General features: G+C 47.0%; 1 non-coding gene and 1 pseudogene across 1 annotated transcript; both read left to right on the top strand.

Annotated features, from left to right (window-relative positions):
* Positions 1-1035: 1035 nt before the first annotated feature.
* On the top strand, positions 1036-1142 carry LOC147934131 (small nucleolar RNA R71). The gene has a single exon (XR_015573391.1). It is a non-coding gene; the product is annotated as a small nucleolar RNA R71 (small nucleolar RNA).
* Positions 1143-3473: 2331 nt separating this feature from the next.
* Positions 3474-4435, top strand: LOC147934130 (uncharacterized; annotated as a pseudogene).
* Positions 4436-15260: the final 10825 nt, after the last annotated feature.

Raw genomic sequence — 15260 nt, 5'->3', positions numbered from 1 at the left:
GTCATCAACATACCAAAATAGCCGCCACTAAGGCTAACAAATGTCCTAAATAGGACCGCGACAAAGGCCAACAAATGTCTAAATAGACCGCCACCAATACCTAACAAATGTCTTAAACAAGACCGCGACCAATGCCAAGTAATTTTCCTAACAAGGACCGCCACCCAGACCACACATCCCGAAGGACCATCACAAAAACCACTCATCCCGAAGGACCGTCACAAATTAACATTGTAATAGCAACATCTTTCATTTGTGCATCAAACATAGCTCTATACTTGTCCACTTGGCTCATAGGGTGGAGGCACAAATAGAGTCTCCTTGGAAACATATTTACTCTTCTTGGGAGCTTCATAAATGGTCTTATCTTTCTTTGGTTCCTCAACCATTTTACTCTTCCCTTTGTCAACCACAACCTTTTCAGCTTCTATGTCTTTACCACAATCTTTTTCTATCAACTCATCTTCATCTTCATTCTCAACCACTACCTCCCCTCCCTTAGGCTCAATGTACCTATTGATCTCTTGAGTAGGCTGAGTCTTACCACTTCTAAGTGTGATGGCATTAATATACTCTTTTGGGTTTGGTTCTGGGTTTCCCGGCAATGAACCCATTGGCCACTTTGTAGAAGAGGAAGATTTTCCATGGACCTGTGTTTGCAACCTCTCAATTTAGCATTTAACACTCTATACACATCATCAACCTTGGTGTGCATAGCTTTCATTTTTGAGTGGCCAACTCAATAGCACTTCTTCCTTGACCTTCTAGTAGTTGGCGAAGTAGAGCAAGAATCATCTTATCCATCTTGTCATTCAATGCCTTTGATCTCCTTGTCGTGCTACTCATTAATATCAGAATGATCCCTTGGAGTTATATCATAATCCTCCCCATAATTTCCATCACTTTGATCAAGATTCTCCACTAAGGTCATACCAACAACAACATAGGAAATCACCATTACTTGCTGTATCAACCAACATTCTTATCTTTGGGAGTACCCCTTTGTGTACTGTGCTTAGAATAGATTCTTTAGAGAAACCATGATGAGAACATTGAATAATATAGCTCTTGAATCTCTCTCATGCTTCACAAAAACTCTCATTCCCCTTTTGAGCAAAGCTTGATATTTCATTTATTTACCTTTTGTTCTTGTAGTAGAGAAGAACATGGATAGGAAAGCTCTCTTGCATTGATCCCAAGAGGTGACTCATCCCACTGGTAGGTTCTTCTCCAGAGTCCTAGCTCGGTCTCCAAGAGAAAATGGAAAGAGGCAGAGTTTGAATGCATTTTCAGAGATACAATTGATTTTGATTGTTCCACACATCATATCAAACTGATCCAAGTGGTCAAGAGGGTCTGCCATAGGTAAGCCATGGAACTTTGAGCTTTGCACCATGTTGATAAGACTTGACTTGATCTTATAGTTATTGTTCTCAACAAGCGGTGCTCTAATCCCCATGCAGTGCCGATGAATGTTCGGTTCATCAAAGGTGCCAGTGACTCTTGGTTGTCTTGGAGGATGGATATGAGCTTTTTCAACATTGGGCTGGTCATTTCCATTATGACCATCAACAGGAGGAGGGTTGTTCTCCATATCTTGTCATGCTAGCTAGCGATTCTCTCATTCAAAACGGCGAATATCTTCAACACACTCAAATAAATTGGCTTAGACTTGACTTCTCAAGTTCATACACCTTGCAAAGGAGAATCCAAAACACCAAAGCAAACCAAGTAAGTAATAATGTAAAGAAAATGTTTAGGCTCAAGCAAAGATTAAATTCTAATGGTGAAATCTATTGCAAATAGGCAACAATGCCAAATTTATGTAGTACTTATCTCTATTCATTTAATATCGAACCACAAATTTGCAAAGATTCAAACACTAAGAATACATAAATATGCTCAATCTAAACTTAACAAATGATTGTTTTATGAAACAACTTAACTAACAAGCTAGTTTAAAGAAAGCAAACAAAGCAAACTCAAAACAAAGCAAACACAAACTTAAAACTGCTTTTAATCAAGGTAAAACAAATGAACCTTGGGCAAGGTTAATAACTTGGTAGATGTAATGTCGCGATCCTGCATAGGATAGTAGGCCGTGACTTGGTCCGAGAATGGCAGGGAAGTCTCAGACAAGTCTAGTAGGAGCTGCTCATTAGCTCGGACAGTGGGAGAAACCGAGCCAAGAACGGGAATAGAGATCAACCAGCTGCCAAGGAGCTCAACCCAGCTTGATGGATATGTACCTTTTGGGGCCTAGACTTCGGCCAGCTGCCAAGGAGCTCAACCTAGCTTGATGGATAGGTACCTTTTGGGTCCTAGAATTCAGCCAGAACCCTATATATAGATGCATGGCCTTCATTCCAAACACACCATCGGAAACAGAAAACACAACAAAAACTCGAGAAAGAACGAGTACACAATTGTAAAGAAAGTTTCCAAGACTGAGAGTTCGGCGAGTAAGGTTGAGGGTCGGAGGTACGGTACAGTACCAACCTTATGGGTTTTGAGGGACGAGGTAATTGCATCTACATAAGCATTTATAATGCTTCGGTTGGTCCAGTTGGTCGGAGGAAAGGGGGTGCGGCTCGGAAGTGGATCAGGAACCACTAGGTTCTCCGTGCAATGACCGAACTGATGCGCATGCTACCTCCCTACTGATCATCGTACCATCCGGAGTTTCCATGTACGGACAATATGGTCGGAAAAAAGTAAACGCAGCTCGGCGGTTGGACTGGGGATCTGTATAGATACCTCAGTACACCGTTGAACTGATGCGCATGATTACTCTCTACCGACCAACTACTGTACTGGGCGGATATTATATCTTAGCGTGCATTGCATGACATTGTACGACCTAAGGGAAATGTTATTGATGGCTACTTGGATTTCAGGAACGGAGAGTGATAATGGAAAAGGAACTGCTTAGGCGCGAGACTCATGGCCGGGAAGATGAGTGGTGGTGTAAGGGTAGCTATGATCGATTATACAGCTTGTACTAGCTTATATGCAAACTCATAAGTTGTATTGAATCCTTTGATTATTTAATACAATATATGAGTGTTTGCTTTACTCTAATTTATATCTTATAGACACTACGTATTGAATCTCAGAATATGCGAATGAACTATATTAAAGAATGGACCATAGAATATCACTAAGTAGCGAGTAAAGGACGAGAGAACCTCACCGGCCGTAGAATGTTTGGGGTCGGGGTCTTTCAAGTTGGTATCAGAGCAGGCTTGGTTCTAGGACTGGTAGTGCGGGTTTTGGGTATCACCATTCATCGGCTTAATGGGATCTGGCGGTAGATGTTCTTACCGTTAGCGGTTTATTTAACTTAACCATGACTAAAATGCATGAGTTTTGCAGATGGGTAAGATAACAAGGAAAAGAAGAAGAAGGACAAGGGGCTGGCCGATGAGACCATTGACGCCACAGAGACAGTAGTCAACGCGGGGGCAGGAAACATGGACGCCCAGAAACTAGCTGGACCTGTGGCTGGAGAGAAGCAACCTGATAATGATATTTCGGAAAGTAGTGATGCCACCGATGTAAATGGGCAACCAAATGCAGTACCATCGTCCCAGGAACAATGGGATACGATGAAGGCAATGATGGCACAGTTGGACGTGCTCATAAAGGCATTGGTACTGGATCTTGTGGTACTAGCGGTGCATAGTAAGATTGTTACAGAGACCACTGAAGTAGTCATGAGGATTCTTCGAAAAAGAGAAGGGACTACTTGGATGTGTTGGAGAATGTCTCTAGACTGAGGACAAATCATTTCCCGGGGAGTTCAGATTCAATCGTGGCTGACGAGTGGAGGAGTCGACTTGTGAGAAATTTTAATTCCACTCGCTACCCAGAGGAGTATCAAAAGGACATTACCGTCCATTTCCTTGAAGAGGAAGCACATAACTGGTAGTTAACGGTTGAGAAACGGAAAGGTGGTCAAGTCCTAACCTTTGCGGACTTTGAGGCAGAATTCAACAAGAAATTGTTTCCAGCGGAGGCATGGGACCGGCTGGAAAGTGCGTACCTGAACCTGGTACAAGGGGATATGACGGTGCGTGCATATGATGTTGAATTTAGCCGCTTTAGGCGCTATGTTGGAAAGGATATCGAGGATGAGAAAGCACAAGTCCGTCCTTTTATCCAAGGACTAAGGGTGGCAATCTGCAACCATTGCTTGACCGGTGTCTTTAACACGGTCGTTGAAGTGTTGGAAAGGGAAGCAATGATCGAAGTTGGATGGAGGAAGAGAAACAACTTAGGCGCGAGAGGGTTTCTTCGCGTTCGACCCACCCAGCCAAAACCACGGACAGGAAGAGAAGATTGCATAAGGTGGACAACGCAAGGTCCGACGCTAAGTATGGAGAGTGTAGGAATTAAGGAAAGCACCATAGTGGTTCTTGCTGGAAGGTCGTAGGTGCATGTGGTTGCTGCTGGAGCAAGGATCATGCGATCCGGAACTGTCTAAGGTTGGAAAATGGCGATGGGCCAAGGACTTGCTATATGTGCGGAAAAGAGGGACATTTTAGGAGGGAATGTCCGAAGCTTGACGTGGGAAGACTGACCCACCAACGTGGGTTCCGTGGCGAGGATTCTTTACCGCCACCACCAAAGAGACATGCTGTCGCACCATGCGTGTACAAGCTGTCTGAGGAAACTGCTGCTGGGGATTTCAGGGCAATTACTGGTATGTTACGAGAACCTTTCTAAGTTCAGTTCTTGCATTACATAGCATCATAATGCATGTGAAAGGGGGATATGGATACTTAGCATTCTAGAGGAATTTGTAGGGACCTTAAGTTTAGGTGGTGTGGAAACGCACACCTTGTTTGATTCGGGGGCGACACATTGTTTGGTGAGCCCTGAAATGATAGGGAAGGTGGGTTCAGTAAGGTACCAAACACTGGATATGGAATGGTCCGAGCAGCCAGCGGGCAGGCAATGTACCCGTCCGGTATGGTTCGGGGAATCTTGGTTATCGTCAATGGTGTTTGTATGCCTACTTATCTGATCATTGTTCCACTCATGAAACACGATGTTATCTTGGGGATGGACTGGTTGGGAAAGTACAAGGCTCACATTGATTGTCATCGAGGGCGAGTAAACTTTGAAAGGAAAGAAGGAACATTGAGATTCCAAGGAATAAGATCAACTTCAGGAAGTTTGGTTATCTCGGCAATCCAAGCGGAAAGGATGCTGGAAAAAGGATGTAAGGCGTACTTAGCCTCAATAATAACAACAGAAGTTGGGGAAAATGCGTAGTTGAAAGATATTCCGATAGCAAGTGAGTTTGCTGATGTGTTTGAAGTGGTACGGGGAGTGCCGCCAGATAAGTCAGATCCATTTACCATCGAGCTAGAACCGGGTACGAACCCTATATCAAAAGCGCCTTACCGGATGGCACCAGCAGAAATGGCGGAGTTAAAAAAAAAATTGGGACAATTGTTGGAGAAAGGGTTTATCAGACCAAGTAGTTCACCATGGGGTGCACCGGTCTTATTCGAAAATAAAAAGGATGGTAGCTTCTGGCTATGCATTGATTACCAGGGGCTGAATAGGGTTACAGTGAAAAATAAGTACCCATTACCCCGGATAGATGTATTGTTGGAAAATCTTCGAGGTACAAAGTGGTTCTCGAAGATAGACTTGGCCGCGGGGTTTCATCAAATTCCAATAGACCCAATGGACATACGGAAAACAGCTTTTCAAACAAGGTACGACCACTTTTAGTTTGTGGTCTTGCCATTCGGATTGAAAAACGCACCAGCAGCCTTCTTTAAGATGATGAATGGTGTATTTCGAGAATTCTTAGACGAGTTTGTCATCATCTTCATTGATGACATAGTAGTTTATTCGAACGATTGGGAAACCCATCAGAATCACTTGAGGGCAGTCTTGGAGCGGCTAAGAGAGCATAAGATTTTCGCAAAGTTAAGAAAATGCTCGTTTTGGCAAAGAAGTGTTGGTTTCCTTGGACACATTGTCTCGGACAAGGAGTGTCTGGGATCCGGAAAATAACAAGTCGATAAAGGACTGGCCACGTCCATAGAACATCCTAGGGAACCACCAAACATCCTAGGGAACCACACCCTAGGGTAACCACCACAACTTAGGGAAACCACATGAAGACCCTGACCCGGACGTCCCAGCGTCCGCGGTCATGGCTTCCCTTCCCGGCCGAACATCCATTGATTCGTTTACTTAGCTTTGGCCTGCGGCCTAGCCTTGTAAACCATTATACGCAGCAAAATGTAACTTTACCCCTTACCTTCCCTTTGTGCATAGCCACATAACCAACCAACCTCACAGGCTTTGCACACATTAGGGATGGGGACTTATAGTCCCTTCAGTGCATGGTGATCGGTTGCGCTATCGGCTTCCCAAACCACTCATTTTCCCGAAGCTTGGCATCGGACGTGCCACTAGTTGACCTGTCGGTCATACCTTGGTACCCCGATCGACTCGTCGGTCTTGGTATCAGAGCCTCGTCCGATCAAACGATCCGACCCCATTATCGACTCGCCGATCGACCACAGACCGAGCTGATACTTCCGAACGACTTGTCGACCACCCGACCGATCAATCCAACCTACAACTTATATCGTCGATTATTCGATCACCCGATCCGACTAGCGATTGAATCATCGATCAACCCTCGATCGATCCGTCCATTGACGCGGGTCGTCGATGACCTTTTGATCGGTCCGATGCTATGATCGAATCGTCGATCTTCCTTTGACTAGTTCGACTCCATGGACCAACCGTCGCTTATCGTTCGATCGGTTCGACCCAATTGTCAAACTATCGTTCATCTCATCGTACCGTCGATAGAGAGGTAGCATGTGCATCAGTTCGGACGAGTAAACTCGCCGAGCCGCACCCCCTTTTCTTCTTAGGCTTAGATGGACGATGGAAAGATGATGGTGTGTTGGAATGAAGGACTTGCCCTCTATTTATAGTTTCCTGGCCGAATTCTAGGCCCCAAAAGGTACCTGTCCGTCAAGGCCCTTCGATCATGCCTGTTCGGCCGTGCCTGTTCGGCCGTACCTGTCCTACCGTACCTGTCCGGTTGTGCCTGTTCGCTCACCACGTCCCAAGACCGTCCACGAGCTCCCCAGATGGCCCGCACACTGTCCACCACCGTCCAGATGGCTGAGCTTAGTCGAGCTGACGCTAGCTGGACACTAGCTGGACGAGCTGATACTAGCTGGCCGCTAGCCGGACGAGCTGATACTAGCTGGCCGAGCTGTCTGCAGCTAGCCGCAGCTGGTCCATAGCTGTCCGCAGCTGGCCTATAGCTGTCCATAGCTGGCCGATAGCTATCCACAGCTGAACTAATTTGTTCATCGAGCTTGTTCAGCTCATTCAGCTCGTATTTCAGCTATTTGAGCTAGTAGCTTAGCTACTTAAGCTCATATAGCTATCGATTTCCTTAAAACAAACTGCCCCCCTTTGGGATCCCGGAATGCGGGTGTTACAACGATCCTAGATCGATCCTTCTAGGGTTTCTTTCAAGTCCAGTCCTGGTCTAAGTTGCGAGAAAGAGAAGTGAGACAAGAAGCAAAGATTCACTCTTCGGGAAAATTATGATTTCATTCAAGTCTAAAAACTCTAAGCAAGTGGCGTTGGGAGCTAACATAGTGTAAGGGTTTAGAGGAGCTAGGGACACGCGGACTCGCTTTGGTCTGCACACGTTGCCCTTGACGCATCTCCACTGACGGTGAACACGTCACACTATTCCAACGTTCAGAAGGGAAGGATCTAGACAAAGTTCAAAACGCAAAGTTTAAAGGAAAAGGACAAAAAAGAAAGGCTGCGTCCTGAGGCTGAGTGTGGATGCCACGTCACTGACGTTAAATGCGGCATTGCATGCATCCTTGGATTAAACGCGGCGTTGTGCGTCAGGACTCGTCGCCTCGTTAAAACCTTCTCTGGTAAACCTCATGGGAAAAACCCGAAGTAAGGAAAAAGAGTACGAGTCATATTCCCGACGTCTTTGGCGCCCTCATCCTTGGGTAAGGACGAAGGCCGTACGGACGATCTCGCCGATGGTTGCCTTGGCCGAGTCAATATCTTGGTCTTCTTGGACGAAGACTTGGACGAAGTAGTTGATCTTGTGCTTGGTGGTCCTGGCCGAGAGTGATCGTGGGCATGCTGGCTCTGAGTTGTCCTGCGGTTGATACGAGCGTCCGAGAGGTGTTCGGGTCCGACTCGAGCATTCCTGGTCGCGTGTCCGATCCGGTGCTCACATCATTCCCTCCCCCTTGCGAAGGTTTTATCCCCAAAACAGCTTCGTCATCACCTGCATCAAACGGAACTAGATCAGCAACATTGAACGATATTGATGTATTGTACTCACCGGGCAGCTCAAGGCGGTAGGCATTGTCGTTGATCTTCTCGTCGATCCGTAGAGGTCCGTCTCCTCGGGGGCTGAGCTTGTGATGTCACTATATTTTACCATATTTAAGGCCTTGTTTAGTTCATGTTTTGCATCATATAGAAATGATTCCTTAGGTTTTATAGCCATTTATGTCCAAATATGCACTTAGGATGTTTAAAAGCATGCATTGCGTACATTTGTGCATTTGGAGTATTATTAGGTGTTATGGAGCTATAAAAGGGTAAGGAAGTACTTGGTGTTATTTCTGGAGCTAAACAAGAGGACTGAAAGTATCAGGAAGTGGATTCGCAAGGCAACTCGACCATGCCACTCGACCAGGCACACGGTCGAGTACATGGTCGGATTCATAACGGGCTCCTCAAAGATAGATCAAAATGAAGATCTTTCTTGGCGATTCAGCTTGAGAATCCGTCATGCGAGTTGTAGGAAATTGAGTTAAATTTCTAATGGCGGTGGTTTCAAGTCAATCGGAGGTGTAGTTCAAGAGTTATCCCGATTTTAATGAACTGATATCATCCCAGATCGAAGACTCGAGCTACATGACGAACCAACCACTCGACCATGCACTCGACCGAGCACATGGTCGAGCACTTGCAGCCGAGTCTCTGTTTTGTCCTCTAGCTAACTAGGGCTTCTATCTCTTTACTATATATATATGTACTGGCACTTGTGGCCACAAAAGGAAGACCCTAGAGACCCTGTAGACATGTGATAACCTAGTTTTTGCCATTTTTAGCTGCTTTTACTTTATTGCATCATCTCTTATCTTTTCTCTAGATTTTTATAGATTTGTAACTGAAAGACCCCGACCTGGACGTCCCAGCGTCCGCGGTCACGGCTTCCATTCGGCCCTATTCCCGGCCGAATATCCTTTGATTCGGTCACTAAGCTTTGGCTCATGGCCTTGCTTCGTAGACCCCTTTACGCAGCGGAATATAACTTTAACCTTGACCCATCCCTTTGTGCTTAGCCATACAACCAACCAACCCAACTGGCTTGCACATATTAGGGATGGGGACATATAGTCCCTTCGGTGCATGGTGAACGGTTGCTCTATCGGCTTCCCGAACCACTCGCGTACCCAAAGCTCGGTATCGGATGTACCGTTTAAATGACCCATCGGTCATACCATTAATACCCCGATTAACTCGTCGGTCTTGGTATCAGAGCCAGGTCCGATGAACTATCCGACCCCATAATCGAATCGCTGATCAACCACAGACCTGGGCCGATACTTCCGACTGACTTGTCGACCACTTGACCACCCGACCGATCAATCCAACCTACGGCTCGTATCGTCGATCCTTTGATCACCCAATCCGACTAGCGATTGAATCACCGGTCAACTCTCGATCGATCCGTCCATTGACGCGGATCATCAATGACCTTTCGATCAGTCCGACTCTATGATCGAACCGTCGATCATCCTGCGATCAGTTCGTCTTCTCGGACAAACCGCCGCCTATCCTACGATCGGATCGGCCCGCTTGCCGAACCGTCGCTCGTCTCATCGTACCTTCGATAGAGAGGTAGCATGCGCATCAGTTCGGACGAGTAAACTCGCCGAGCCGCATCCCCTTTTCTTCTTAGGCTTAGATGGACGATGGAAGGATGATGGTGTGTTGGAATGAAGGCCTTGCCCTCTATTTATAGTGCCCTGGCCGAAGTCTAGGCTCCAAAAGGCACCTGTCCATCAAGGCCCTTCATTCGTGCACGTTCGGACATGCCTGTCCGTCCGTGCCTGTCTGGCCATGCCCGTTTGGTCATGCCTATTCGGTCATGCCGTCCCATGACCGTCCATGAGCTCCCCAGCTGGCCCGGAGACTGTCCACCACCGTCCAGCTGGCCGAGCTTAGTCGAGCTGACGCTAGCTGGACGCTAGCTGGACGAGCTGATACTAGCTGGCCTAGCTGTCCGCAGTTAGTCCATAGCTGTCCGCAGCTGGCCTATAGCTGTCCATAGCTTGCCGATAGCTGTCCATAGCTGGCCGATAGCTGTCCGCAGCTGAACTACTTGTTTATCGAGCTTGTTCAGCTCATTCAGCTCGTATTCCAGCTATTTGAGCTAGTAGCTTAGCTACTTAAGCTCATATAGCTATCGATTTCCTTAAAACAAACTGCCCCTCCTTTTGGATCGCGGGACGCGGGCGTTACAAGTCTACCCCCCTTAAAATGAATTCGTCCTCGAATTCGGTGGGTGTAGAGATTCTCGTCCTTCGTCCACTTGAGACTTGATCTATTCTCGATCATGCTCTTTTTAGGACTTGGTCATTTTCCTAGATCTACGTCTTCCCCGACGCAATCTTTTCCCCTTGATCCTGGACAATCTCCGAATAGATCAAGTTTGATCCTGTCCTAGTTCCATCCCAACTAGGACAATTTCCTGACCTTGGTCCTTCCTGGACGCGATCGTCATTTCCTGGACCCTTGGTCCATGTTTCTCTCGACCTTTGGTCGACACTCTCCCGACTCTCTTGTTGATGTGCTATGTGTTCGACGTTTTGAACAATCGCTCGATTCACGAGCGCAACTTGGCGAACACATTCCCGTTTCCAAGCATGTCTTCGATCTTATCAGAGATTCTATTTCGTCTGAACACATAGCACAATTGCATCGGTCCTCACAGGATCGCGCATGCTCTGATACCAACTTGAAAGACCCCGACCCAGACGTCCCAGCGTCCGCGGTCACGGCTTCCATTCGGCCCCATTCCCGGCCGAATATCCTTTGATTCGGTCACTAAGCTTTGGCTCATGGCCTTGCTTCGTAGACCCCTTTACGCAGCGGAATATAACTTTAACCTTGACCCATCCCTTTGTGCTTAGCCATACAACCAACCAACCCAACTGGCTTGCACATATTAGGGATGGGGACATATAGTCCCTTCGGTGCATGGTGAACGGTTGCTCTATCGGCTTCCCGAACCACTCGCGTACCCAAAGCTCGGTATCGGATGTACCGTTTAAATGACCCATCGGTCATACCATTAATACCCCGATTAACTCGTCGGTCTTGGTATCAGAGCCAGGTCCGATCAACTATCCGACCCCATAATCGAGTCGCTGATCAACCACAGACCTGGGCCGATACTTCCGACTGACTTGTCGACCACTTGACCACCCGACCGATCAATCCAACCTACGGCTCGTATCGTCGATCCTTTGATCACCCAATCCGACTAGCGATTGAATCACCGGTCAACTCTCGATCGATCCGTCCATTGACGCGGATCATCAATGACCTTTCGATCAGTCCGACTCTATGATCGAACCGTCGATCATCCTGCGATCAGTTCGTCTTCTCGGACAAACCGCCGCCTATCCTACGATCGGATCGGCCCGCTTGCCGAACCGTCGCTCGTCTCATCGTACCTTCGATAGAGAGGTAGCATGCGCATCAGTTCGGACGAGTAAACTCGCCGAGCCGCATCCCCTTTTCTTCTTAGGCTTAGATGGACGATGGAAGGATGATGGTGTGTTGGAATGAAGGCCTTGCCCTCTATTTATAGTGCCCTGGCCGAAGTCTAGGCTCCAAAAGGCACCTGTCCATCAAGGCCCTTCATTCGTGCACGTTCGGACATGCCTGTCCGTCCGTGCCTGTCTGGCCATGCCCGTTTGGTCATGCCTATTCGGTCATGCCGTCCCATGACCGTCCATGAGCTCCCCAGCTGGCCCGGAGACTGTCCACCACCGTCCAGCTGGTCGAGCTTAGTCGAGCTGACGCTAGCTGGACGCTAGCTGGACGAGCTGATACTAGCTGGCCTAGCTGTCCGCAGTTAGTCCATAGCTGTCCGCAGCTGGCCTATAGCTGTCCATAGCTTGCCGATAGCTGTCCATAGCTGGCCGATAGCTGTCCGCAGCTGAACTACTTGTTTATCGAGCTTGTTCAGCTCATTCAGCTCGTATTCCAGCTATTTGAGCTAGTAGCTTAGCTACTTAAGCTCATATAGCTATCGATTTCCTTAAAACAAACTGCCCCTCCTTTCGGATCGCGGGACGCGGGCGTTACAAGTCTACCCCCCTTAAAATGAATTCGTCCTCGAATTCGGTGGGTGTAGAGATTCTCGTCCTTCGTCCACTTGAGACTTGATCTATTCTCGATCATGCTCTTTTTAGGACTTGGTCATTTTCCTAGATCTACGTCTTCCCCGACGCAATCTTTTCCCCTTGATCCTGGACAATCTCCGAATAGATCAAGTTTGATCCTGTCCTAGTTCCATCCCAACTAGGACAATTTCCTGACCTTGGTCCTTCCTGGACGCGATCGTCATTTCCTGGACCCTTGGTCCATGTTTCTCTCGACCTTTGGTCGACACTCTCCCGACTCTCTTGTTGATGTGCTATGTGTTCGACGTTTTGAACAATCGCTCGATTCACGAGCGCAACTTGGCGAACACATTCCCGTTTCCAAGCATGTCTTCGATCTTATCAGAGATTCTATTTCGTCTGAACACATAGCACAATTGCATCGGTCCTCACAGGATCGCGCATGCTCTGATACCAACTTGAAAGACCCCGACCCAGACGTCCCAGCGTCCGCGGTCACGGCTTCCATTCGGCCCCATTCCCGGCCGAATATCCTTTGATTCGGTCACTAAGCTTTGGCTCATGGCCTTGCTTCGTAGACCCCTTTACGCAGCGGAATATAACTTTAACCTTGACCCATCCCTTTGTGCTTAGCCATACAACCAACCAACCCAACTGGCTTGCACATATTAGGGATGGGGACATATAGTCCCTTCGGTGCATGGTGAACGGTTGCTCTATCGGCTTCCCGAACCACTCGCGTACCCAAAGCTCGGTATCGGATGTACCGTTTAAATGACCCATCGGTCATACCATTAATACCCCGATTAACTCGTCGGTCTTGGTATCAGAGCCAGGTCCGATCAACTATCCGACCCCATAATCGAATCGCTGATCAACCACAGACCTGGGCCGATACTTCCGACTGACTTGTCGACCACTTGACCACCCGACCGATCAATCCAACCTACGGCTCGTATCGTCGATCCTTTGATCACCCAATCCGACTAGCGATTGAATCACCGGTCAACTCTCGATCGATCCGTCCATTGACGCGGATCATCAATGACCTTTCGATCAGTCCGACTCTATGATCGAACCATCGATCATCCTGCGATCAGTTCGTCTTCTCGGACAAACCGCCGCCTATCCTACGATCGGATCGGCCCGCTTGCCGAACCGTCGCTCGTCTCATCGTACCTTCGATAGAGAGGTAGCATGCGCATCAGTTCGGACGAGTAAACTCGCCGAGCCGCATCCCCTTTTCTTCTTAGGCTTAGATGGACGATGGAAGGATGATGGTGTGTTGGAATGAAGGCCTTGCCCTCTATTTATAGTGCCCTGGCCGAAGTCTAGGCTCCAAAAGGCACCTGTCCATCAAGGCCCTTCATTTGTGCACGTTCGGACATGCCTGTCCGTCCGTGCCTGTCCGGCCATGCCCGTTTGGTCATGCCTATTCGGTCATGCCGTCCCATGACCGTCCATGAGCTCCCCAGCTGGCCCGGAGACTGTCCACCACCGTCCAGCTGGCCGAGCTTAGTCGAGCTGACGCTAGCTGGACGCTAGCTGGACAAGCTGATACTAGCTGGCCTAGCTGTCCGCAGTTAGTCCATAGCTGTCCGCAGCTGGCCTATAGCTGTCCATAGCTGGCCGATAGCTGTCCATAGCTGGCTGATAGCTGTCCGCAGCTGAACTACTTGTTTATCGAGCTTGTTCAGCTCATTCAGCTCGTATTCCAGCTATTTGAGCTAGTAGCTTAGCTACTTAAGCTCATATAGCTATCGATTTCCTTAAAACAAACTGCCCCTCCTTTCGGATCGCGGGACGCGGGCATTACAGTAACCTTCATAACATTGAATCTATTGAGTATTTGCTTTCACTTCTTTGTATTAAACTGTTCATCTTTATCTCATCTTTCTACTCATGATAGTTTCATTAATTTATGGGTTTGTGTTCTTCATGATGATTTTTAGATCTTATTAGTGGCGTAGGATCTTAGGGATGGATTAGGCTGGATAAGGGTTATGGTTGTTTAGATTAGATATGCTCTATGTTGTTCTTATACTGAGAGGTTAAGGATAGATCTTAAGCTTCTTAGCATCACACCAATGTCTAAGTTGTTAGTTAAGGCTAATGCTAGAGATTATCATGAAGCATGTTAAGAGATTAGATGTTTAAAGTGATTTTTGACATTGATGATCTGGTTGTTTAATGCCTGCTTTTATATGTAATAGCTAGTGAGAACTAGGTCTAAGAATATCTAAGCTTGATTGTTATTGTCATGAGAATGGATTAACAAGTATTATAAGATCATTGTCTAGAGATAGCTCATTGTTGATTGAGGTTTGTTGACCAGTTTAGATAACCTTAGCTTGAGTCCAGCCCATGAATCCATCCTTAGGACCTTTCCTTGTTTATTGATTTTCCTGTTTGAGTATTGTTATTTGTTTGCTGTTTGATTTACTTTCGTTTTGCTCTGTTTTGATTGTTGTTCTGTCTTTGTTCTTCATCCGGAAGTCCACTCGACCATGCACTCGATCGAGTGCTAGGTCGAGCTCTAGTTTACTTTCTTGTTTATGCATTGTTCTGTTCTTGTTTTCTTCTGCATATTAGTTATTTCTGCTTAGTCTTGTTTATTGCACTTGTTCTACAGTTTAATTCAGCATTAGTATTGTCTTAAGTTGCTTTAGTTCATTGCATTTCATTATTGTCATTAGGTTGTGAGAAACAAATCAACTTGATATTTGGCTTAACTTGAATGCATTGATCTCAACTTGACTGCTTACATATCACACTCTTTATGGATTGACATCCTTT

The sequence above is a fragment of the Camelina sativa genome, chromosome 11 (genome assembly GCF_030686135.1).
Source record: "Camelina sativa cultivar CO46 ecotype springtype chromosome 11, ASM3068613v1".
NCBI classification, from domain to species: domain Eukaryota; kingdom Viridiplantae; phylum Streptophyta; class Magnoliopsida; order Brassicales; family Brassicaceae; genus Camelina; species Camelina sativa.
This window is presented reverse-complemented; position numbering and strand designations above follow the sequence as displayed.